Source organism: Cherax quadricarinatus, chromosome 14 (assembly GCF_038502225.1).
Source record: "Cherax quadricarinatus isolate ZL_2023a chromosome 14, ASM3850222v1, whole genome shotgun sequence".
Classification (NCBI taxonomy): Eukaryota; Metazoa; Arthropoda; class Malacostraca; order Decapoda; family Parastacidae; genus Cherax; species Cherax quadricarinatus.
In genome coordinates, this window is record NC_091305.1 from 33,256,851 (window position 1) to 33,283,076 (window position 26,226).

Genomic DNA, 26,226 nt, shown 5'->3' on the forward strand with positions numbered 1-26,226 from the left:
AGAAAAAATAGAGGAAAAGACTTACGTGCCTAGTTCGTTGCAGAAATACGAGAATATAAAATAGGAAACTTATTAATAAGAGAAAATGTGATGGAAAACCTTACACAAAAATGCTCAGCCGCCAATTAAAAATTTATCCTCTCTTAAGAATGTAAAGGAAATGTACAAAGACAACCCATGGTATATGAAGAAGACTATGGAGGAGAAAAAAAGACAAAGAGAACATGGAAGAAAATAAAATAAGAAAAAATACAGAAGGAAATGGAATGAATGCTTAAAGAAATTATTGAAAACAAAGTGAAAATGATATATCCAATAAGGCTGTTTACCTGGAGTTTACCTGGAGAGAGTTTCGGGGGTCAACGCCCCCGCGGCCCGGTCTGTGACCAGGCCTCCACAACCGAACTCTTAAACAATCACATCAAGAGAAATTTTATGATAAATAATCACATATGCTGACTGAGACTGAGATCAGTTGCTGAGAACTCTTGGAGGATGGTAAACACAAAATAGGACAGTTTTCGGGCAAAGAAGAGAGGCGTGTTAACACCTCGTAAACATTATGTTTGTGACCATGACAAATCTGGCACAGAACACGGAAGTAAACAACAGAGATGCTAGGAAGACTGCTACCCAGTCTTCCTAGTATCACTGGAGACATAGGAAGACTGCTACCCAGTCTTCCTAGTATCACTGGAGACATAGGAAGACTGCTACCCAGTCTTCCTAGTATCACTGGAGACATAGGAAGACTGCTACCCAGTCTTCCTAGTATCACTGGAGACATAGGAAGACTGCTACCCAGTCTTCCTAGTATCACTGGAGACATAGGAAGACTGCTACCCAGTCTTCCTAGTATCACTGGAGACATAGGAAGACTGCTACCCAGTCTTCCTAGTATCACTGGAGACAGGAAAGCTAGAAAACTGCAAGTGTAGTAAAGATTTTCAAGAAAGAGAGACACGGAGCACCGGAGATCAGTATGGCTGGCAGAATATCCTCCAGATAAACGACGAGATAAAAACTAAGTCGACAGGAATCCCCAAAACAAAAACCAAATAAGAAAAGCACATCTCTTTCAAGGTTACGGAGAGGATAACAAGGAGTAATTTTGTAAACTACCTGGAAAGCAAAAATTTCGCTATAAAAATTCGGCATAAGTTTAAGCAGAGGAAATCCTGGTCAAATAATATATTAAATTCTGTCATGTGATGACCAACATAAAACCGAAAGAAAAAGACGGTCTTCCTGTATACTCCGAGACAATCAAAATGCCTTTAAAACAGACACACACAGGAGACTAATCTGCAGACAGGAAAATCTTGCTGATATAACTATGAGGACATTTTAAAAGCTACAACATTGTGGTTGTTCTGTTACACAACTTGATATATCAGTGTGAGTCATTCAACACGAGGAGTGGCGGAGGCTCGACCCTCCGTAATCATGATCCCAGTGAACGATAAGATCTTACTAATAAGCACAAAACTCCCCGTGACAGACCACGAAAAAGCAGTTGTCGATTTTGTTAGGTTAAGATAAAACTAAGTCAGTAACATTCCTGCACTTGTCTCAAGTGTTTTTTTCTGGAAGCTGCTGAGTCTCGTCAAGGTGGCGGGTTGAAGACACCACAAGAATGTAGAAATACTGCAGTAGGTCTATTAACCCATGCTTGGCAAGTCTAATTCACACCCACTTATGTACTCGTTCAATCTATACTAAAAATTCCTGCCTCGTTGATGCTACCTGAGAGTTTGCTGTTCCACGTATCTTCCCTTTACTGCTACCTGGAGGTTACCTGGAGGTTATTCCGGGGATCAACGCCCCCGCGGCCCGGTCCATGACCAGGCCTCCCGGTGGATCAGGGCCTGATCAACCAGGCTGTTACTGCTGGCCGCACGCAGTCCAACGTACGAGCCACAGCCCGGCTGATCCGGCACTGACTTTAGGTATCTGTCCAGCTCTCTTGAAGGCAGCCAGGGGTTTATTGGTAATTTCCCTAATGCTTGATGGGAGGCTGTTGAACAATCTTGGGCCCCGGACACTTATGGTGTTTTCCCTTAGTGTACCAATGACGCCCCTACTTTTAATTGGGGACATTTTGCATCGCCCGCCCAATCTTTTACTTTCGCAGGGAGTGATTTCTGTGTGCAGATTTGGGACCATTCCTTCCAGGATTTTCCAAGTGTAGATTATGATATATCTCTCCCTCTTGCGTTCCAACGAGTACAAGTCAAGTGCTTCCAAGCGTTTCCAGTAGTTAAGGTGCTTGACAGAACTTATATGTGCAGTAAAGGATCTCTGTACACTCTCTAGATCTGCAATTTCACCTGTTTTGAATGGAGATGTTAATGTACAGCAGTATTCCAGCCTAGAGAGAACAAGTGATTTGAAAAGGATCATTATTGGCTTGGCATCTCTCGTTTTGAACGTTCTCATTATCCATCCTATCATTTTCTTTGCACTTGCGATCGTGGCACTGTTGTGATCCTTGAAAGTGAGATCATCAGACATTACTACTCCCAGGTCCCTTACATTATTTTTCCGCTCTACTGTATGGCCAGAGTCTGTAGTATACTCTGTTCTAGTTATTATCTCCTCCAGTTTTCCAAAACGGAGTAGTTGGAATTTGTCCTCATTGAACATCATATTGTTTACCGTTGCCCACTGGAAAACTTTGTTTATATATTCTTGGAGGTTAACCGTGTCCTCAGCAGATGACAGCCTCATGCAGATCCTAGTGTCATCCGCAAAGGATGATACGGTGCTGTGGTGTATATCTCTGTCTATGTCTGATATGAGGATGAGGAATAAGATGGGGGCGAGTACTGTGCCTTGTGGAACAGAGCTCTTCACTATGGCAGCCTCCGATTTAACTCTGTTGACCACTACTCTTTGTGTTTGATTTGTTAGGAAGTTGAAGATCCATCTTCCCACTTTCCCAGTTATTCCTTTGGCACGTATTTTATGGGCTATTACGCCATGATCGCATTTGTCAAATGCTTTTGCAAAGTCTGTGTACATTACATCTGCATTCTGATTTTCTTCCAGTGCATCCAAGGCCATATCATAGTGATCCAGTAGTTGTGAAAGGCAGGAGCGACCTGCCCTGAACCCATGTTGCCCTGGATTGTGCAGATTTTGGGAATCCAGGTGATTTGCAATCCTGCTTCTTAGCACTCTTTCAAAGATTTTTATGATGTGGGACGTCAGAGCTATTGGTCTATAGTTCTTAGCTAATGCTTTGCTGCCACCTTTATGGAGTGGGGCTATATCCGTTGTTTTAAGTGACTGTGGAATTTCACCCATGTCCAAGCTCCTCCTCCATAGTGTACTTAGGGCACGCAAGAGGGGTTTCTTGCAGTTCTTAATGAAAACAGAGTTCCACGAGTCTGGGCCTGGGGCTGAGTGCATGGGCATGTTGTCATTGGCTTTTTCGAAATCTATCGGAGTTGGGCTGATGTCGGAAATCTGGCATACATTTATGGAGTTTTGAGGCTCATTCTTGAAGAAATCATTTGGGTCGTCGATCCTCAGACTGATTAGTGGTTCACTAAACACAGAGTCGTACTGGGATTTCAATATTTCACTCATTTCCTTGTTGTCATCTATGTAAGTCCCATCCTGTCTGAGTGAGGGCCCGATACTAGATGTGGTATTTGCCTTGTTTTTGGCATATGAAAAGAAATATTTTGAATTTCTTTCAATTTCACTAATAGCTTTAAGTTCCTCCTGTCTCTCCTGGTTCCTGTAAGAGTCATTTCACTTAAGTTCGATAGTTTCCACTTCCCTGGTCAGCGCCTCCTTTCGTGTATCAGATATTCTAGCACTCCTGAGGGGCTCAGTGACTCTTCGTCGTCTTCTGTAGAGGCAGAGGGAGCATCTTTCTTTCTCCAGTTCACTCCTGCTCTTCTTTCTTAGGGGAATATGCCTAGAACATGCTTCAGCTGCCAGGAAGTTGATCCTTTCAAGGCACTGGTTTGGATCCATGTCATTTAAGATATCTTCCCAACATGTTTCGTTTAGGACATGGTTTACCTGGTCCCAGTTGATGTTCTTGTTGTTGAAGTTGTATTTTGCTACACCAGTACTTCACTAATTCCTTTCTAAATGTAAAGTTCTCCAACTTGAATTCATCGCTGCGAGTCCTGCCTCGGGTAGATATTGTCATAAAGCTATTTACAGTATATTCCTCTTATTTATACCTTTAATATAGTTGGTTCTGTCGACTAAAAATAGGTTTAGGTTAGGTTAACTAATATGTAGCCAGAGTTATTTTCTTTACTGTCAGCTCTGTTGCTGGCCTGGTCAACCAGGGTAGAGGCTTGTAAACTGGAGCAAGATCCCTGTCTACAGGACGTACTGGGACATTACTCCTCACCTCTGAAATCTGAATTGTGGTGCTACAACCAAGTAGTGATAGGAATTTCAGAGCATCGGACGAACACCGCCAGCATAACCAACACTTTTTTCTAAAACATCAGAAGACCATCCCTTTAGATACTCCTGTCCCACCATCATACTGGAACCACGACGGCCAATTTTTATTTAATTTTACTTAAAATCCTTAGAAAATTATCTTCATTATTCTTAGAATCATTTATTAATTTATTTTCCATTCTTTTTGTTCAAGCGGAAGGCGTTCCCCTGACAATGGCCTAGAGTAAGATATAAACAACTATTTTGAGAATGATGGGCTAGGGAGTACAGGTATGGGGCTGATTTAAGAATGCAGTATTAAAATGTGCAGTAGAAGTTTATGGTTACGAGAGGGTGGGTGCAGGAGGTAAGAGAAACGAGTGGGAGGATGAGGTAAAGAAAGCTTTAAGGGAGAAAAAATTAGCATATGAGAGATTTTCACGATAATGATAATAAGAAAAAGGTTTTAATGAAATCAACTTTTGAATGCTGATGAGGAAAGAAATTCAGTGATTTCATGCACTGGGGGGAGATAAAACATCTTTAAGGAGTGAGGAAGAATCAGAGTGAGTGTGAGGGAGGTGCATGAGGCAGTGAGTAGAACTAAAAGAGTAAAACATATGGGATGGACCGGATTAAGATGAAAATGTTTAAAGCCAGTGGGGATATTTACGTATAAAAGTGGGAAAGTTACCTAGGGACTGGCAGATAGCATGTATAGTTCCTTTGTATAATATAAAGGGGGTAAAAGAGATTGTATAAATTATAAGGTAATAAGCGTGTTGAAGAATAACATGGATGTGTAGACCAAGTGTTCACATTGAAGTATATAAAAAAGTTAAAGTTAAGGAGCTTATTTGTTTCTTTTATGGATATGGAAAAGGGATATGATAAGGAAGTAATGTGGCAGATGTTGCAAATGCGGCAGGTTATTAAAAGATAATTGTATGAGGACAGTGACTCAAGTTAAGGCATATATAGGAGAAAGGCAGATTATTTTACAGCAAAAGTAAGCCTTAGACAGGATGCCTCTTCAGTGGGGCTCCTTGACATGCGAAAAGACTCTTGGTCTAATGAATTAGACCCTTTAGTCTCCTTCCTCAGACTGAACCTAATTACCCCCCCAATCCTCCCTTCCCTATGCCATCCTCTACATTCCCCCTTTTTCCCTTTCCTCTCTCCCTCCCTCCCAAGCTTCCTTTTTCACTGTCCCGTTTGTAATTTCTGGGGTCCTCCCCTCTGGCATTACAGTTTCTAGGTGGGGGGAAGTATGCAGAGGTTTACCCCGCACCTGAGATTCCTTGAGTGTGGTGTAGTTTGCTGTGGAATCTGGATTGTCTGGAGGTGCCCTGCTCCTTTCCTGGATTTCTGAGAAGTGAGTGTGGTGTCCTGCAGATGATAGTTGTATCTCCAGAGGCTGCCTATCAGTTCTGGCAGGTAGCAGCCGAAGGAGGTATGCTTTGTGGCGGGTTTCCAACCACCCTCTCTTTTTGTCCGCAGAGATGGCTCAGTGGATGTGAGGTTGCTATCCCACTGGTTTACTGGCGTGACAGGTAGCGAATGGCATGGGTTCCATGCTGCATCTGCACTGCTCATGGCCTCGAGGTCTCAGATGGGAGGGGAAACTTACGACCCTTTCATGCCTTCTAGTGATTGTCCCTCCACTGTACCTCTTTTTCTTTTATTTTCTTTTTTTTAATAATAAGAAAAATCTCATCATGGAGTCTTCGTTCCATAATAACTCTCCTCCTCCCAGGCCTCTTTTTGTTACCACATCCTGTTCTGACCTGGCTTTGTTATTGGACCATTTTTCAGAATCTTCATGTACCCCTGTACCTTCTGATGGTGACGGATGCTTCTTCACCCACTCCAGGCGCTGAGGCTTCACCCATTCCTCCATACATTCTGTTCCTTAAGCCTGAGGCAGGCATTCTCACACATGCATGCCTTGGTGGTCTCCTGCGTGTGCCCATGCAGTGCGTTTGAAATGTGCTGCATGGGGCAATTATTGATACAATCGGACCTCAGATCGTCTTTTGGATGTGAAGTGGGGAAGGGCAGTCGTTTGCCATGTCATATGTGATGCTAAACGCACTTGTTGGCAAAACTACATGTCTACCATTACCTCGACTTTCCCTGTGTGTGCGGTTTGGAAGAACGTACTGAAGTTATGTGGCAAGTACACTACAGACCCAGCTCCCGATTAGCGGGTTGCTGGTGTTGGTGTTGCAGAACCCCTTGAAGTTGCCACAGAAATTGGGAACTATCTTGTCCATGTCTCTCAAAGGTTTCACCTTTATCCCTCATTTCTTGTGTTTAAGTCTACCAAGAAGCAATTGCCCTTGGATTTCTTCTCCAGTGGAATGGAGCCATATAACTTACCTTTCACTCTCCTATAGCTAGAATCCACACTTTCCGCTTGCCAGTCATTGGCAGCAGGGCCTGATGATATTCATATCAGTATGCTACAACATCTACATTCTACAGCCCTTTTCAATCTTATTTGGATGCGAGGGGTTCTCCCTCAACAATGAAAATCTGCCACTGTCTTACCATTTTGCAGACTCGGTACCTCGGGGCTTGATACCTCTCACTATCATCCAATTGCACTGACCAGTGTAGTCTGCAGGGTGATGGAACGATTGGTGAATCGATGTTTGATATGGTATTTGGAAACTCACAATAGTCTTTCTCCTTGCCAATATGGCTTTCACAAGAGCCACTCTACTTTTCACTCCTTGCTTCACTTGGATACGTATGTGCGAAATGCCTTTGCTAACAAGCACTCTGTCCTAGCAGTCTTTTTTGATCATGTGAAAGCATATGTCACCACTTGGAGGTAAAACATTTTAGCCCAAGCCCATTCCTTATGCATCCAAGGTAATCTACCAACCTTCCTTGCCGCTTTCTTATCTGACAGACATTTTCATGTCGAGGTTGGCGCTTCACTTTCCTCAGATTTTGTTCAGGCCGAGAGAGTCCCACAAGGTTGTGTCCTTAGCACTACCATTTTTCTTCCATCGCAAATTTGGTCGTCACTTTGTGGATAACTTCGCTATAGATTACGCAGGCGCTGACTCTCGACTGGTAGGAGCCTTTTTTCAGGATGCGATTTATGAAGTTTCCCAATGGGCCACTTCTCATGGATTTAAATTTTCTAGTTTGAAAACCCATTTCATTACCTTCACTAGATGTCCTCTTATCCCAGATATTCCATTGTATTTACACAACTCATGTATTCCAGAATGTGATACAGTCAAATTTCTTGGCCTTTTCAATCGCCGGTTGACATGGAAACCTCACATTTCCATTTTCAAGGCAGCTGCCATAGTCAGCTGAATCTCCTTAAAATTCTTGTGCATCGTTCATGGGGAGCAGATCGCCGAACTCTCCTCTGTTTGCATTCCACCCTAGTCTTGTCCAAGTTGAATTATGGAGACCAAGTCTATTCTGCAGCTTCTACAACTCTAAGTTAGATCCCCTTCATCATCAAGGTCTACATTTATGCCTTGGTACCTTTCGTTTATCCCTTGTTGAAAGCCTCTATGCAGAGGCAAATGTTCCTTCCTTAGTCGATCAACGTGATGCTCATTGTCTTCGTTACTTTGTCCACACTCATGACCTTCATGTTCCTTCTACGCATAGGTTGGTCTCAGATGTTAGAAGAAGCCCATTATTTTTTTCGGCGCCCTTCCTTACTCCAACCGTTTTTGTTTCATCTTCACTCACTCCGGTCTTCTCTCCAGTTGCCTCACTTCTATGTTCATTTAGTGTCTACCTTTTCCCTTCCCCTTCAGGAGATTCTGACAGTTCGTGTCTGTTTTCCGTGTCTGTTTTCCGCTACTGCCGTGCACCAAAGCTCTCATATCTACAACTGCTTCTCGCTCTCTTTCTTGATCACTTCCAGTTGCTTGCTCATGCCATTGCCATTTATAAAGATGGTTCTAAATCTTCTGAAGGTGTTGGGTTCACAGCAGCATTCCTTGACGATGTTGTCCGAGGTCATTTGTATTTTTAGTGCCGAGTTGTATGCTATCCTCATAGCACTTCTCCGTATTACATATATGTCTCCTTCGACTAGTGCAGTGGTTCCCAAACTGGGGGTAAATTACCCCCTGGGGGTAATTTAACCATTTTTGGGGGGTAATGGAGGGGTGACAGAAAAAAAGTTATGAATTCTGAAAATCAAGAAAACAATGCAGTACCTGGTATGAGGATTATTGTTAACTTTGTCTTAGTATATAAAGTTGTAAAGTAAACCTATTATAAGTAAGTAATAAAGTTAAACCAAATAACAATAAACATCAAAAACTAATATACAGTATTAGAAAAGAAGAAATATATAGCTAAGTGTGTGGAAACCCAAAAGTATTTTGACAAGTATGCTTCAGGACAAAAGTCACTCAGTAGCCCAGATCGACTTGTCCAGTATGCGTCACTCACTTCCTGAGGCTGCCTCTATTTCACACTGTCAGTTTATCTGTGAGCATCAGCCGAGGTAGACATAAGCTGGTATGAAGCCAAGAATTCCTAAACTAGCTTCAAGTATGCAACTCCATCCATCCCACTGATGTTCTTGACATCTTTGGTAATAGTCATTAGAGATGCACAATGTTCAAATACAATAAATAAAAGAAAATATCTCAAGTGTTTTAATTTAGCCATATATATCAATAATAACAACATTTTGTGAAAGGGGTAACATGCTTTATGTGGCATGTTAAATTGGGTAACAAGCTGAAAAAGTTTGGGAACCACTGGACTAGTGTGATCATTTCAGATTCCCTCAGTGCTTTACAAGCCCTTAAGCAATCTGATTCCCCTCATCCATTAGTCCTTCATATTCAACCAAGGTTGTGCCATGTGGCCAGCAAAAACAAAGATGTCATTCTCTGTTGGATCCCTGGACAATGAACAAGAAGATGCTGCTGCACGGTCAGCGGTGCATGATCTTCCTGTTTCCTACAGAGGTATTCCATTCAGAGATTATTTTCCAGTCATCTCTGCCCGTCTTCGTGGCCGTTGGCAACAATGGTGGTTGGGCATGCACCATAACAAATTGTATTCTATTACACCACCTTTAGGTCTGTGGCCAAATTTTTACCACCATTGCCCTACTCGGGAGACTGCACTCTCTCATCTCCGCATTGGCCATACTTGCCTTACCCATGGGTATCTCATGGAATGACACCCTATTCCTCTGTGAGGTTTGTCGGGTCCCTATTTCGATTCTTCACTTTCTTGTAGACCACCCGGTTTACCAGCGAGCTCGCAGAATTTGCCTCCATTGACACTGCCACCCTGCCACTCTTACCTTATCTTCCCTTTTTGCAGACGGTCTTGCCTTTGACTTACAATCACTTTTTGACTTTTTGTCAGCAACTGCTTTACTATACGAACTTTAACACATAATCCTCAGCATCCCTTCCACCCCTTTTCTTCCCTCGTCTCTGATCCCTTGTCCACTTAGCTGTTTATAGCCCCAGCACTATTTTCTGCCTGGCAGTGCTGTATGACCTTTGTTGGTTTAGCACTTTCTTTGATAATAATAATAATAATCATAATTAGACAGAATGTTTGGCGACCTCTTCTATGGCAGAAATGACATGTATGCCAGGGATGGGGTTCACTTATCTAGGTGTGGGGTGAGAGCACTGGCAACTGCAGTGGAGGGAGCAGTTAGGACTTTAAACTAGGAGTAGTTAGTGGTATGGGTTTTGGCAGGAAAACAGTGAAGTCCCAGTGTAGTAATATTACGAGTTCTAGGGGAACTAGTAATAATAAGAACGAGGTAGATATTGAAAAGCCAGGGACCTTGGGTGATAAGGACAGTAATAGGTTGAGTAGAAAAATAGAAATGAGCAGGAAGGGTAAAGAGAAAGGGGAGTCTTTCAATGTTTATTATGCTAATTGCCGTAGTGCTAGGAATAAGATGGACGAGTTGAGATTAGTTGCTAGTGCAGGTAACATTGATGTATTTGCCTTAACTGAGACGTGGTTTAATTCAAAAAGTCGGGACATGCCTGCGGAATGTCATATTCAGGGTTTTAAATTGTTCCAAGAAGATAGAAGTATTGGGAAGGGGGGTGGGGTGGCATTGTATGTCCGAGATCGCTTGAAATGTTGCATAAAAACGGGTATTAAGTCTGAAGTAACACATACAGAGTCTGTTTGGATAGAATTTTCAGAGGGGCATGAAAAACTGATTTTAGGAGTGATATACCGTCCCCCAAACTTAGATAGGGACCAAGGGAAACTACTATGGGAGGAAATTGTTAAGGCCACAAGGCACGATAATGTAGAAATTTTAGGAGACTTTAACTTTAGGAATGTTGATTGGAATTTCTTGACTTGGAATTTAGAATCATACGACTTCTTAGAAGTATTTCAGGATTGTTTTTTGAAGCAGTTTGTGACAGAACCTACAAGGGGAAATAACCTGCTTGACTTAGTTATGGCAAACAATGAATCCCTTGTTAATAATTTAGAAATTTCAGAGGAACTGGGTGCTAGTGACCACAAATCAATTACATTTAGCATTGAATGGAAGTACGATAGTAGCGATAACTCAGTAACAGTCCCAGATTTTCGCTTAGCAGATTACGATGAGCTTAGAGAACACTTATCATCTGTTGACTGGGGTAACGAAGAGAGCTATCAATATGACAGTTTTCTGAACACTATACATGCTGCTCAAAGAGCGTTTATCCCATATAAAGAAATTAAATCAAATAGAAATGACCCAAAATGGATGAATAATAGGCTGAAATATCTACTAGGGCATAAGAAAGGAATTTATAGGCGTATCAAAAGAGGTGAGGGTCATCTTATGAATCAGTATATTGACATTAAGAGGGACATTAAAAAGGGGATAAGAAAAGCTAAAAGGGACTATGAAATTAAAGTTGCTACGGATTCTAAAACTAACCCAAAAAGTTTTTTTCAGGTCTATAGAACAAAAGTTAGAGATAAGATAGGTCCCCTTAAAAATAACTATGGGCACCTTACTGACAAAGAGAATGAAATGTGCTTTATTTTAAATAATTATTTTCTCTCATTTTATACACAGGAAGACACTAACAATATTCCAGTAATTAATTTTTACAGTGGGCTAGAAGAAGATAAATTATGTAACATCACAGTCACTAGTGAGATGGTTGTGAAGCAGATAGACAGACTGAAGCAAAATAAGTCGCCGGGCCCTGATGAGGTTTTTTCAAGGGTTCTTAAGGAATGCAAAATGGAACTCTGTGAACCATTAACTAATATTTTTAATTTATCTCTTCAAACAGGTGTAGTGTCTGATATGTGGAAGATGGCTAATGTAATTCCTATTTTTAAAACAGGGGACAAGTCGTTATCGTCAAATTACCGCCCAATAAGCCTGACCTCAATTGTAGGCAAATTACTAGAGTCAATTATAGCTGAGATTATAAGAAGCCATCTCGATAAGCATAGCTTGATTAATGATACTCAGCATGGATTCACAAGAGGCCGGTCTTGTCTAACTAATTTATTAACTTTCTTCAGTAAAGCTTTTCAGGCTGTTGATCACAATAAAGAATTTGATATTATTTACTTAGATTTTAGTAAGGCTTTTGATAGAGTTCCGCACCATAGACTGTTAAAGAAAGTGGCAGCTCATGGCATTGGGGGAAAAGTGCTCTCGTGGATCGAGTCATGGCTCACTGACAGGAAGCAGAGAGTGTCCATAAATGGGGTTAAGTCCGAGTGGGGATCTGTAACAAGTGGCGTTCCACAGGGATCAGTCTTGGGCCCGTTGTTGTTTATAATATATATCAATGATCTTGATGAGGGAATTACTAGTGATATGAGCAAATTCGCCGATGACACAAAGATAGGTAGGATAATTGATTCAAACGTAGATGTTATGGAACTTCAGGAGGATTTAAACAAACTCTATTCTTGGTCAGAAAAGTGGCAGATGCAGTTCAATGTAGATAAATGCAAGGTTCTGAAGCTTGGGAGTGCCCAAAATCCTAGTACTTATAAGTTAAATGATGTAGAACTTAGCCATACAGATTGCGAAAAGGACTTGGGGGTTATGGTAAGCAGCAACCTTAAACCAAGACAGCAATGCCTAAGCGTACGTAATAAGGCAAATAGATTACTGGGATTTATATCAAGAAGTGTAAGCAACAGAAGTCCAGAGGTCATACTGCAGCTTTATACATCATTAGTAAGGCCTCACCTAGATTATGCAGCTCAGTTCTGGTCTCCGTATTACAAAATGGACATAAATTCGTTAGAAAACATTCAGCGTAGGATGACTAAATTAATACATAGCATTAGAAATCTTCCTTATGAAGAAAGATTGAAGACTCTTAAGTTACATTCACTTGTTAGACGAAGAATGAGGGGAGACCTGATCGAAGTGTATAAGTGGAAGATAGGTATTAATAAAGGGGATATTAATAAGGTCTTGAGGATGTCTCTCCAAGAGAGAACCCGCAGTAATGGATTTAAATTAGATAAGTTTAGATTTAGAAAGGACATAGGAAAGTATTGGTTTGGAAATAGGGTAGTTGATGAGTGGAACAGTCTACCTAGTTGGGTTATTGAGGCTAGGACTTTGGGTAGTTTCAAATCTAGGTTGAATAAGTACATGAGTGGGAGGGGTTGGATTTGAGTGGGACTTTCACATCAGAGCTTATTTCTTGGGTGGCATTGAAAATTGGGTTGGGCAAATGTTTTGTTAGTGGGATGAATTGTAAAGGACCTGCCTAGTATGGGCCAGCAGGAATCCTGCAGCGTTCCTCCTTTCTTATGTTCTTATGTTCTTATTTGTAGATGGGGTCGTGAGCGTTGTGGGTAGTGGAGAGAGGTGTGGAACTAAAAGATAATGAATCTGATTCAAAGTGGGAGTTTTCACAATTTCTTTTCCGATACCACAGTTCATTTGGAAGATTCTGCAGGAAAGTTGCAAAGGTTAGTAGACAGGTTTGAGCATGTACAAGAAGAAAAATAAAAGTGAACATAGGAAAGAGCAAGGTAGTGAGAGTAACAAAAACTCAAGGCAGTAAAGGAATGGATATCAGATTGGAGGTAAGGAATATGGAGGAATTAAAGATGTTCATATAGAAGTATTTGGGAGTTGACTTGTCAGCAGATTGGTCTTGGAAAGAAACGGACCACAGAGCTGACGAGGCAAAAAAAGTGGAGTGGTGCATTGAGGCCTCTGTGGAGACAAAACACATAATCCATAGAGGCACAATGGGTAGTGGTACCAACACTGCTGTATGGGTTTTAAATGTCAGTGAAGAGAATGCTGGAGGAAGTGGAGATCTCGTGTTTGAGGGCAATGTGTGGTGTGAATATTATACAGAGAATTCGGAGGTTAGAGGTGAGAAGGTGTGAGGTTACGAAAAATATTATGCAGAGGGCTGAGGAGCGGTTACTGACATGGTTTGGACATTTAGAGAGCAAAATAGAGGCGGAGGGAAATAAGTAGGATGTAGGTTGGAGGAAAGTGGAGCTGTAAACTCTTAATGTTTACGTGTTTTACTCTAAGGAAGCTTCACCTTGACTCTGTTCTGTAAGTTTAGCCTTGACAGGTGTTCAGTTCCTTAGCCTTGACTAATGGTGGTCAGTCCCTTAGCCTTGACAGGTGGTGACCGGTCCCTTAGCCTTGACAGGTGGTGGTCAGTCCCTTAGCCTTGATTGATGGTGGTTGGTACTTTAGCCTTGACCGATGGTGGTTAGTCCCTTAGCCTTGACTGATGGTGGTTAGACCCTTAGCTTTGACTGATGGTGGTTAGACCCTTAGCCTTGACTGATGGTGGTTAGTCCCTTAGCCTAGACCGGTGGTGATCAGTCCCTTAGCCTTGACTGATGGTGATTAGTCCCTTAGCCTTGATTGGTGGAGGTCAGTCCCTTAGCCTTCACAGTGATGGTCAGTCCCTTAGCCTTGATAGGTGGTGGTCAGTCCCTTAGCCTTGATATGTGGTGGTTAGCGCCATTAGCCTTGATAGAAGGTGGTGGTGGTGGTGGTGGTGGATAGAACGATGGTGGTTGTGGTGGTTTTGGATAGAAGGATGGTGGTAGTGGTGATTTTGGATAGAAGGATGGTGGAAGTGGTGGTTAGAAGGATGGTGGTGGATAGGAGGATGGTGGTAGTGGTGGTGGTGGATAGAAGGATGGTGGTAGTGGTGGTGATGGTGGTGGATAGAAGGATGGTGGTGGTGGTGGATAGAAGGATGGTGGTAGTGGATAGAAGGATGGTGGTAGTGGACAGAAGGCTGGTGGTAGTGGTGGTAGTGGTGGTAGTGATGGTGGATAGAGGGTGTGGGAATGGTGTGGGATTTTAAAGGAAAATGAGATTGAGAGGAAAGGTGAAATGAGTTGCAATTAGTTGAGGGAGAGAGAGAGAGAGAGAGAGAGAGAGAGAGAGAGAGAGAGAGAGAGAGAGAGAGAGAGACAGAGACAGAGAGAGAGAGAGAGAGAGAGAGAGAGAGAGAGAGAGAGAGAGAGAGAGAGAGGGCCACCGTGGCCACCAGGCGACGGTGGCCCGTGGCGTGGTGGCAAAAGCTCTCGCTTCACACGGTGAGGATCTGGGTTCGATTCCCGGCGAAAGTTCGGACACATTGGGCGTGTGTCCTTACACTGGTAGTCTATGTTCCCCATCAGTAAAATAGTTACCTGGGTGTTAGTCGACTGGTGTGGGTCGCATCCTGGGACAAAATTGACCTAATTTGGCCGAAATGCAGAGCATAACAATCGGCTTTCTATATAGCAGTACGTCAGTGATGTCAGCTTGATAGTAGTACGTCAGTGATGTCAGCTTGATAGTAGTACGTCAGTGATGTCAGCTTGATAGTAGTACGTCAGTGATGTCAGCTTGATAGTAGTACGTCAGTGATGTCAGCTTGATAGTAGTACGTCAGTGATGTCAGCTTGATAGTAGTACGTCAGTGATGTCAGCTGGACTGTGTACCTTGTACTTGTACTGGTAGAAATAAAAAACAGCTTTCTATTATATTATTATTGAGAGTGAAAGGAAAGAGAGAGAATGGAAGGAAAGAGAGGGTGGAAGGGGAAGAGAGAATGGACGAAAAGAGAGGATGGAAGGAGATGAGGTCTGAAGGAAGGAAAGGATACTGGGAAGGCCGGGTAATGAGAGGCTGACCCCAGACCAGGATCTGAAGGATATCCTTCAACAACCACTTAAAGTCACAATTATTAATCCCAGGTAATAAAATATAACTAAACAGGTACTGTCATCAACGATAAACAATACATAATAAAAACATAATAACGCATACTTCAAGCAAATGAAAAAAATTACATTCACACAAAAAAATTAGTTTTCCGTGAGTTTGGAAACCTGGAGCAACACAACAATGACAGAGCTTAGTTGAAGCAGGGATACCTCTGCTGAGGTCACGGGTACCTGTGTTGAGGTCAAGGCTGAGTCCTCTCCCACAGTCCTCTGACTGCCACGCCACAGGATGGCCACACGTCGACCTCACAGCCTGGTGGACCACATAACTGTAAGTAAACCAAGTTTTAATTTAGTTTCTGGCCACAAAATATGAAAAAAAACATACACGTAATTGGTACATAAAAAAGTACATTAAAAGTGTTTTATTGCCGTGTTGCGTCGTACACGGTGTAACTGAACCACAGACAGCACCGTGTTGTGTTGTACACGGTGTAACTGAACCACAGACAGCACCGTGTTGTGTTGTACACGGTGTAACTGAACCACAGACAGCACCGTGTTGTGTTGTACACGGTGTAACTGAACCACAGACAGCACCGTGTTATGTCGTACACGGTGTAACTGAACTACAGACAGCACCGTGTTATGTCGTACACGGTGTAACTGAACCACAGACAGCACCGTGTTATGTCGTACACGGTGTAACTGAACCACACACAGCACCGTGTTATGTCGTACACGGTGTAACTGAACTACAGACAGCACCGTGTTATGTCGTACACGGTGTAACTGAACCACAGACAGCACCGTGTTATGTCGTACACGGTGTAACTGAACCACAGACAGCGCCGTGTTATGTCGTACACGGTGTAACTGAACTACAGACAGCACCGTGTTATGTCGTACACGGTGTAACTGAACTACAGACAGCACCGTGTTATGTCGTACACGGTGTAACTGAACCACAGACAGCACCGTGTTATGTCGTACACGGTGTAACCGAACCACAGACAGCACCGTGTTATGTCGTACACGGTGTAACTGAACCACAGACAGCACCGTGTTATGTCGTACACGGTGTAACTGAACCACAGACAGCACCGTGTTATGTCGTACACGGTGTAACTGAACCACAGACAGCACCGTGTTATGTCGTACACGGTGTAACTGAACCACAGACAGCACCGTGTTATGTCGTACACGGTGTAACTGAACCACAGACAGCACCGTGCTATGTCGTACACGGTGTAACTGAACCACAGACAGCACCGTGTTATGTCGTACACGGTGTAACTGAACCACAGACAGCACCGTGCTATGTCGTACACGGTGTAACTGAACCACAGACAGCGCCGTGTTATGTCGTACACGGTGTAACTGAACCACAGACAGCACCGTGTTATGTCGTACACGGTGTAACTGAACCACAGACAGCACCGTGTTATGTCGTACACGGTGTAACTGAACCACAGACAGCACCGTGCTATGTCGTACACGGTGTAACTGAACCACAGACAGCACCGTGTTATGTCGTACACGGTGTAACTGAACCACAGACAGCACCGTGCTATGTCGTACACGGTGTAACTGAACCACAGACAGCGCCGTGTTATGTCGTACACGGTGTAACCGAACCACAGACAGCACCGTGTTATGTCGTACACGGTGTAACTGAACCACAGACAGCACCGTGCTATGTCGTACACGGTGTAACTGAACCACAGACAGCGCCGTGTTATGTCATACACGGTGTAACTGAACCACAGACAGCACCGTGTTATGTCGTACACGGTGTAACTGAACCACAGACAGCAACCACAGACAGCACCGTGCTATGTCGTACACGGTGTAACGTGGTGTAACTGAACCACAGACAGCACCGTGTTATGTCGTACACGGTGTAACTGAACCACAGACAGCACCGTGTTATGTCGTACACGGTGTAACTGAACCACAGACAGCACCGTGTTATGTCGTACACGGTGTAACTGAACCACAGACAGCACCGTGTTATGTCTTCCCAGTAAAGGTGCGATAAGGATGCGTCAGTACAATATTATTTAATCATCTCAGTCACGGTATTGTGAGTTACTTGTAAATTATTTTAGTCACGACATTGTGAGTTACTTGTAAATTATTTTAGTCACGACTTTGTGAGTTACTTGTAAATTATTTTAGTCACGACATTGTGAGTTACTTGTAAATTATTTTAGTCACGACATTGTGAGTTACTTGTAAATTATTTTAGTCACGACTTTGTGAGTTACTTGTAAATTATTTTAGTCACGACATTGTGAGTTACTTGTAAATTATTTTAGTCACGACTTTGTGAGTTACTTGTAAATTATTTTAGTCACGACATTGTGAGTTACTTGTAAATTATTTTAGTCACGACATTGTGAGTTACTTGTAAATTATTTTAGTCACGACATTGTGAGTTACTTGTAAATTATTTTAGTCACGACATTGTGAGTTACTTGTAAATTATTTTAGTCACGACATTGTGAGTTACTTGTGAATTATTTTAGTCACGACTTTGTGAGTTACTTGTAAATTATTTTAGTCACGACATTGTGAGTTACTTGTAAATTATTTTAGTCACGACTTTGTGAGTTACTTGTAAATTATTTTAGTCACGACATTGTGAGTTACTTGTAAATTATTTTAGTCACGACATTGTGAGTTACTTGTGAATTATTTTAGTCACGACTTTGTGAGTTACTTTTAAATTGCTTTAGTCACGGCGTTGTGAGTTGTGAAATGTTGCAGCAACAGTACTGTGGATTAGTTCTCAAAATTAATCTGTTACTTATTGATAGCAACTGCGAAATAATGCTTGTTAGTTAATAATAAGAATGTTCGTAGTGGGTAGGGCCCAGCAAATTTCATTATATTCATGGGGAAGCACTAAATCAGCAAGGGTCATAGTGCCATGGAAATGGGAGGAAAATGATGAGACCACTAATTCCCTTGGATCAAGAGCGCCTTACTAGCATACAGTGCATGACCAACAGGTGACGTCAGTACTAGGATTGACAAGATCGCTAGTTAGTGAAACATGTCATTAATAAAAATCTTTATTACACAGTAACGGTGGTGATGGATCCGGCTCTGATGGTCTTACATCCTTGATGAATCAACACATCTGATGGTCTTACATCCTTGATGAATCAACACATCTGATGGTCTTACATCCTTGATGAATCAACACATCTGATGGTCTTACATCCTTGATGAATCAACACATCTGATGGTCTTACATCCTTGATGAATCAACACATCTGATGGTCTTACATCCTTGATGAATCAACACATCTGATGGTCTTACATCCTTGATGAATCAACACATCTGATGGTCTTACATCCTTGATGAATCAACACATCTGATGGTCTTACATCCTTGATGAATCAACACATCTGATGGTCTTACATCCTTGATGAATCAACACATCTGATGGTCTTACATCCTTGATGAATCAACACATCTGATGGTCTTACATCCTTGATGAATCAACACATCTGATGGTCTTACACCCTTGATGAATCAACACATCTGATGGTCTTACATCCTTGATGAATCAACACATCTGATGGTCTTACATCCTTGATGAATCAACACATCTGATGGTCTTACATCCTTGATGAATCAACACATCTGATGGTCTTACATCCTTGATGAATCAACACATCTGATGGTCTTACATCCTTGATGAATCAACACATCTGATGGTCTTACATCCTTGATGAATCAACACATCTGATGGTCTTATATCCTTGATGAATCAACACATCTGATGGTCTTACATCCTTGATGAATCAACACATCTGATGGTCTTACATCCTTGATGAATCAACACATCTGATGGTCTTACGTCCTTGATGAATCAACACATCTGATGGTCTTACATCCTTGATGAATCAACACATCTGATGGTCTTACATCCTTGATGAATCAACACATCTGATGGTCTTACATCCTTGATGAATCAACACATCTGATGGTCTTACATCCTTGATGAATCAACACATCTGATGGTCTTACATCCTTGATGAATCAACACATCTGATGGTCTTACATCCTTGATGAATCAACACATCTGATGGTCTTACATCCTTGATGAATCAACACATCTGATGGTCTTACACCCTTGATGAATCAACACATCTGATGGTCTTACACCCTTGATGAATCAACACATCTGATGGTCTTACATCCTTGATGAATCAACACATCTGATGGTCTTACATCCTTGATGAATCAACACATCTGATGGTCTTACATCCTTGATGAATCAACACATCTGATGGTCTTACATCCTTGATGAATCAACACATCTGATGGTCTTACATCCTTGATGAATCAACACATCTGATGGTCTTACATCCTTGATGAATCAACACATCTGATGGTCTTACATCCTTGATGAATCAACACATCTGATGGTCTTACATCCTTGATGAATCAACACATCTGATGGTCTTACATCCTTGATGAATCAACACATCTGATGGTCTTACATCCTTGATGAATCAACACATCTGATGGTCTTACATCCTTGATGAATCAACACATCTGATGGTCTTACATCCTTGATGAATCAACACATCTGATGGTCTTACATCCAACACATCTGATGGTCTTACATCCTTGATGAATCAACACATCTGATGGTCTTACATCCTTGATGAATCAACACATCTGATGGTCTTACATCCTTGATGAATCAACACATCTGATGGTCTTACATCCTTGATGAATCAACACATCTGATGGTCTTACATCCTTGATGAATCAACACATCTGATGGTCTTACATCCTTGATGAATCAACACATCTGATGGTCTTACATCCTTGATGAATCAACACATCTGATGGTCTTACATCCTTGATGAATCAACACATCTGATGGTCTTACATCCTTGATGAATCAACACATCTGATGGTCTTACATCCTTGATGAATCAACACATCTGATGGTCTTACATCCTTGATGAATCAACACATCTGATGGTCTTACATCCTTGATGAATCAACACATCTGATGGTCTTACATCCTTGATGAATCAACACATCTGATGGTCTTACATCCTTGATGAATCAACACATCTGATGGTCTTACATCCTTGATGAATCAACACATCTGATGGTCTTACATCCTTGATGAATCAACACATCTGATGGTCTTACATCCTTGATGAATCAACACATCTGATGGTCTTACATCCTTGATGAATCAACACATCTGATGGTCTTACATCCTTGATGAATCAACACATCTGATGGTCTTACATCCTTGATGAATCAACACATCTGATGGTCTTACATCCTTGATGAATCAACACATCTGATGGTCTTACATCCTTGATGAATCAACACATCTGATGGTCTTACATCCTTGATGAATCAACACATCTGATGGTCTTACATCCTTGATGAATCAACACATCTGATGGTCTTACATCCTTGATGAATCAACACATCTGATGGTCTTACATCCTTGATGAATCAACACATCTGATGGTCTTACATCCTTGATGAATCAACACATCTGATGGTCTTACATCCTTGATGAATCAACACATCTGATGGTCTTACATCCTTGATGAATCAACACATCTGATGGTCTTACATCCTTGATGAATCAACACATCTGATGGTCTTACATCCTTGATGAATCAACACATCTGATGGTCTTACATCCTTGATGAATCAACACATCTGATGGTCTTACATCCTTGATGAATCAACACATCTGATGGTCTTACATCCTTGATGAATCAACACATCTGATGGTCTTACATCCTTGATGAATCAACACATCTGATGGTCTTACATCCTTGATGAATCAACACATCTGATGGTCTTACATCCTTGATGAATCAACACATCTGATGGTCTTACATCCTTGATGAATCAACACATCTGATGGTCTTACATCCTTGATGAATCAACACATCTGATGGTCTTACATCCTTGATGAATCAACACATCTGATGGTCTTACATCCTTGATGAATCAACACATCTGATGGTCTTACATCCTTGATGAATCAACACATCTGATGGTCTTACATCCTTGATGAATCAACACATCTGATGGTCTTACATCCTTGATGAATCAACACATCTGATGGTCTTACATCCTTGATGAATCAACACATCTGATGGTCTTACATCCTTGATGAATCAACACATCTGATGGTCTTACATCCTTGATGAATCTCTGATGGTCTTACATCCTTGATGAATCAACACATCTGATGGTCTTACATCAACACATCTGATGGTCTTACATCCTTGATGAATCAACACATCTGATGGTCTTACATCCTTGATGAATCAACACATCTGATGGTCTTACATCTCTGATGGTCTTACATCCTTGATGAATCAACACATCTGATGGTCTTACATCCTTGATGAATCAACACATCTGATGGTCTTACATCCTTGATGAATCAACACATCTGATGGTCTTACATCCTTGATGAATCAACACATCTGATGGTCTTACATCCTTGATGAATCAACACATCTGATGGTCTTACATCCTTGATGAATCAACACATCTGATGGTCTTACATCCTTGATGAATCAACACATCTGATGGTCTTACATCCTTGATGAATCAACACATCTGATGGTCTTACATCCCTTGATGAATCAACACATCTGATGGTCTTACATCCTTGATGAATCAACACATCTGATGGTCTTACATCCTTGATGAATCAACACATCTGATGGTCTTACATCCTTGATGAATCAACACATCTGATGGTCTTACATCCTTGATGAATCAACACATCTGATGGTCTTACATCCTTGATGAATCAACACATCTGATGGTCTTACATCCTTGATGAATCAACACATCTGATGGTCTTACACCCTTGATGAATCAACACATCTGATGGTCTTACATCCTTGATGAATCAACACATCTGATGGTCTTACATCCTTGATGAATCAACACATCTGATGGTCTTACATCCTTGATGAATCAACACATCTGATGGTCTTACATCCTTGATGAATCAACACATCTGATGGTCTTACATCCTTGATGAATCAACACATCTGATGGTCTTACATCCTTGATGAATCAACACATCTGATGGTCTTACATCCTTGATGAATCAACACATCTGATGGCCTTACATCCTTGATGAATCAACACATCTGATGGTCTTACATCCTTGATGAATCAACACATCTGATGGTCTTACACCCTTGATGAATCAACACATCTGATGGTCTTACATCCTTGATGAATCAACACATCTGATGGTCTTACACCCTTGATGAATCAACACATCTGATGGTCTTACATCCTTGATGAATCAACACATCTGATGGTCTTACATCCTTGATGAATCAACACATCTGATGGTCTTACATCCTTGATGAATCAACACATCTGATGGTCTTACACCCTTGATGAATCAACACATCTGATGGTCTTACATCCTTGATGAATCAACACATCTGATGGTCTTACATCCTTGATGAATCAACACATCTGATGGTCTTACATCCTTGATGAATCAACACATCTGATGGTCTTACATCCTTGATGAATCAACACATCTGATGGTCTTACATCCTTGATGAATCAACACATCTGATGGTCTTACATCCTTGATGAATCAACACATCTGATGGTCTTACATCCTTGATGAATCAACACATCTGATGGTCTTACACCCTTGATGAATCAACACATCTGATGGTCTTACATCCTTGATGAATCAACACATCTGATGGTCTTACATCCTTGATGAATCAACACATCTGATGGTCTTACACCCTTGATGAATCAACACATCTGATGGTCTTACATCCTTGATGAATCAACACATCTGATGGTCTTACATCCTTGATGAATCAACACATCTGATGGTCTTACATCCTTGATGAATCAACACATCTGATGGTCTTACATCCTTGATGAATCAACACATCTGATGGTCTTACATCCTTGATGGATCAACACATCTGATGGTCTTACACCCTTGATGAATCAACACATCTGATGGTCTTACATCCTTGATGAATCAACACATCTGATGGTCTTACATCCTTGATGAATCAACACATCTGATGGTCTTACATCCTTGATGAATCAACACATCTGATGGTCTTACATCCTTGATGAATCAACACATCTGAGAAGCAGCCGACTCTTGCTGCAGTAAACAGGATCACATATTATCGCTGGACGTGACTTATACGTTACTTCAAGTTCGGTTTACGTTCATTATTTTTTTATTAACAAATCGGCTATTTCCCATCAAAAAAAAAAAAGAAGAAATAGTTTCATCATGACTCACTCCGTCACTGACTTAGTGGTGCCGTTGTCTCCATCCCTCCTTTATGTATATCATATATTCACTAAAACCACTCTGCTGAAAGTGTGAGTTTGGGAAATTATTTTGGATTTTGTCCAGAGTGACGAGTTCACTAAGCATTGTCACTCATTATGTGAGTTCACTAAGCAGTGTCACTCATTATGTGAGTTCACTAAGCAGTGTCACTCATTATGTGAGTTCACTAAGCAGTGTCACTCATTATGTGAGTTCACTAAGCAGTGTCACTCATTATGTGAGTTCACTAAGCAGTGTCACTCATTATGTGAGTTCACTAAGCAGTGTCACTCATTATGTGAGTTCACTAAGCAGTGTCACTCATTATGTGAGTTCACTAAGCAGTGTCACTCATTATGTGAGTTCACTAAGCAGTGTCACTCATTATGTGAGTTCACTAAGCAGTGTCACTCATTATGTGAGTTCACTAAGCAGTGTCACTCATTATGTGAGTTCACTAAGCAGTGTCACTCATTATGTGAGTTCACTAAGCAGTGTCACTCATTATGTGAGTTCACTAAGCAGTGTCACTCATTATGTGAGTTCACTAAGCAGTGTCACTCATTATGTGAGTTCACTAAGCAGTGTCACTCATTATGTGAGTTCACTAAGCAGTGTCACTCATTATGTGAGTTCACTAAGCAGTGTCACTCATTATGTGAGTTCACTAAGCAGTGTCACTCATTATGTGAGTTCACTAAGCAGTGTCACTCATTATGTGAGTTCACTAAGCAGTGTCACTCATTATGTGAGTTCACTAAGCAGTGTCACTCATTATGTGAGTTCACTAAGCAGTGTCACTCATTATGTGAGTTCACTAAGCAGTGTCACTCATTATGTGAGTTCACTAAGCAGTGTCACTCATTATGTGAGTTCACTAAGCAGTGTCACTCATTATGTGAGTTCACTAAGCAGTGTCACTCATTATGTGAGTTCACTAAGCAGTGTCACTCATTATGTGAGTTCACTAAGAAGTGTCACTCATTATGTGAGTTCACTAAGCTGTGTCACTCATTATGTGAGTTCACTAAGCAGTGTCACTCATTATGTGAGTTCACTAAGCAGTGCCACTCATTATGTGAGTTCACTAAGCAGTGTCACTCATTATGTGAGTTCACTAAGCAGTGTCACTCATTATGTGAGTTCACTAAGAAGTGTCACTCATTATGTGAGTTCACTAAGCAGTGTCACTCATTATGTGAGTTCACTAAGCAGTGTCACTCATTATGTGAGTTCACTAAACAGTGTCACTCATTATGTGAGTTCAATAAGCAGTGTAACTCATTATGTGAGTTCACTAAGCAGCGTCACTCATTATGTGAGTTCAATAAGCAGTGTAACTCATTATGTGAGTTCACTAAGCAGTGCCACTCATTATGTGAGTTCACTAAGCAGTGTAACTCATTATGTGAGTTCACTAAGCAGTGTCACTCATCATGTGAGTTCACTAAGCAGTGTCACTCATTATGTGAGTTCAATAAGCAGTGTAACTCATTATGTGAGTTCACTAAGCAGTGCCACTCATTATGTGAGTTCACTAAGCAGTGTCACTCATTATGTGAGTTCACTAAGCAGTGTCACTCATTATGTGAGTTCACTAAGCAGTGTCACTCATTATGTGAGTTCATTAAGCAGTGTCACTCATTATGTGAGTTCACTAAGCAGTGTAACTCATTATGTGAGTTCACTAAGCAGTGTCACTCATTATGTGAGTTCACTAAGCAGTGTCACTCATTATGTGAGTTCACTAAGCAGTGTCACTCATTATGTGAGTTCACTAAGCAGTGTCACTCATTATGTGAGTTCACTAAGCAGTGTCACTCATTATGTGAGTGCACTAAGCAGTGTCACTCATTATGTGAGTTCACTAAGCAGTGTCACTCATTATGTGAGTTCAATAAGCAGTGTAACTCATTATGTGAGTTCACTAAGCAGTGCCACTCATTATGTGAGTTCACTAAGCAGTGTAACTCATTATGTGAGTTCACTAAGCAGTGTCACTCATCATGTGAGTTCACTAAGCAGTGTCACTCATTATGTGAGTTCACTAAGCAGTGTCACTCATTATGTGAGTTCACTAAGCAGTGTCACTCATTATGTGAGTTCACTAAGCAGTGTCACTCATTATGTGAGTTCACTAAGCAGTGTCACTCATTATGTGATTTCACTAAGCAGTGTCACTCATTATGTGAGTTCACTAAGCAGTGTCACTCATTATGTGAGTTCACTAAGCAGTGTAACTCATTATGTGAGTTCACT

The 26,226-nt window shown here is 41.4% G+C and overlaps 1 protein-coding gene across 1 annotated transcript in view; it reads right to left on the reverse strand.

The window, feature by feature from the left end:
* Positions 1–26,226, reverse strand: part of LOC128698548 (major facilitator superfamily domain-containing protein 12) — a 576,952-nt gene that overhangs the window by 238,656 nt on the left and 312,070 nt on the right. The window contains exon 2 of the mRNA XM_070084952.1: positions 15,830–15,927. The gene's annotated coding sequence lies outside the window, so the exon portion shown is untranslated. The remainder of the gene's footprint in view (positions 1–15,829; positions 15,928–26,226) is intronic.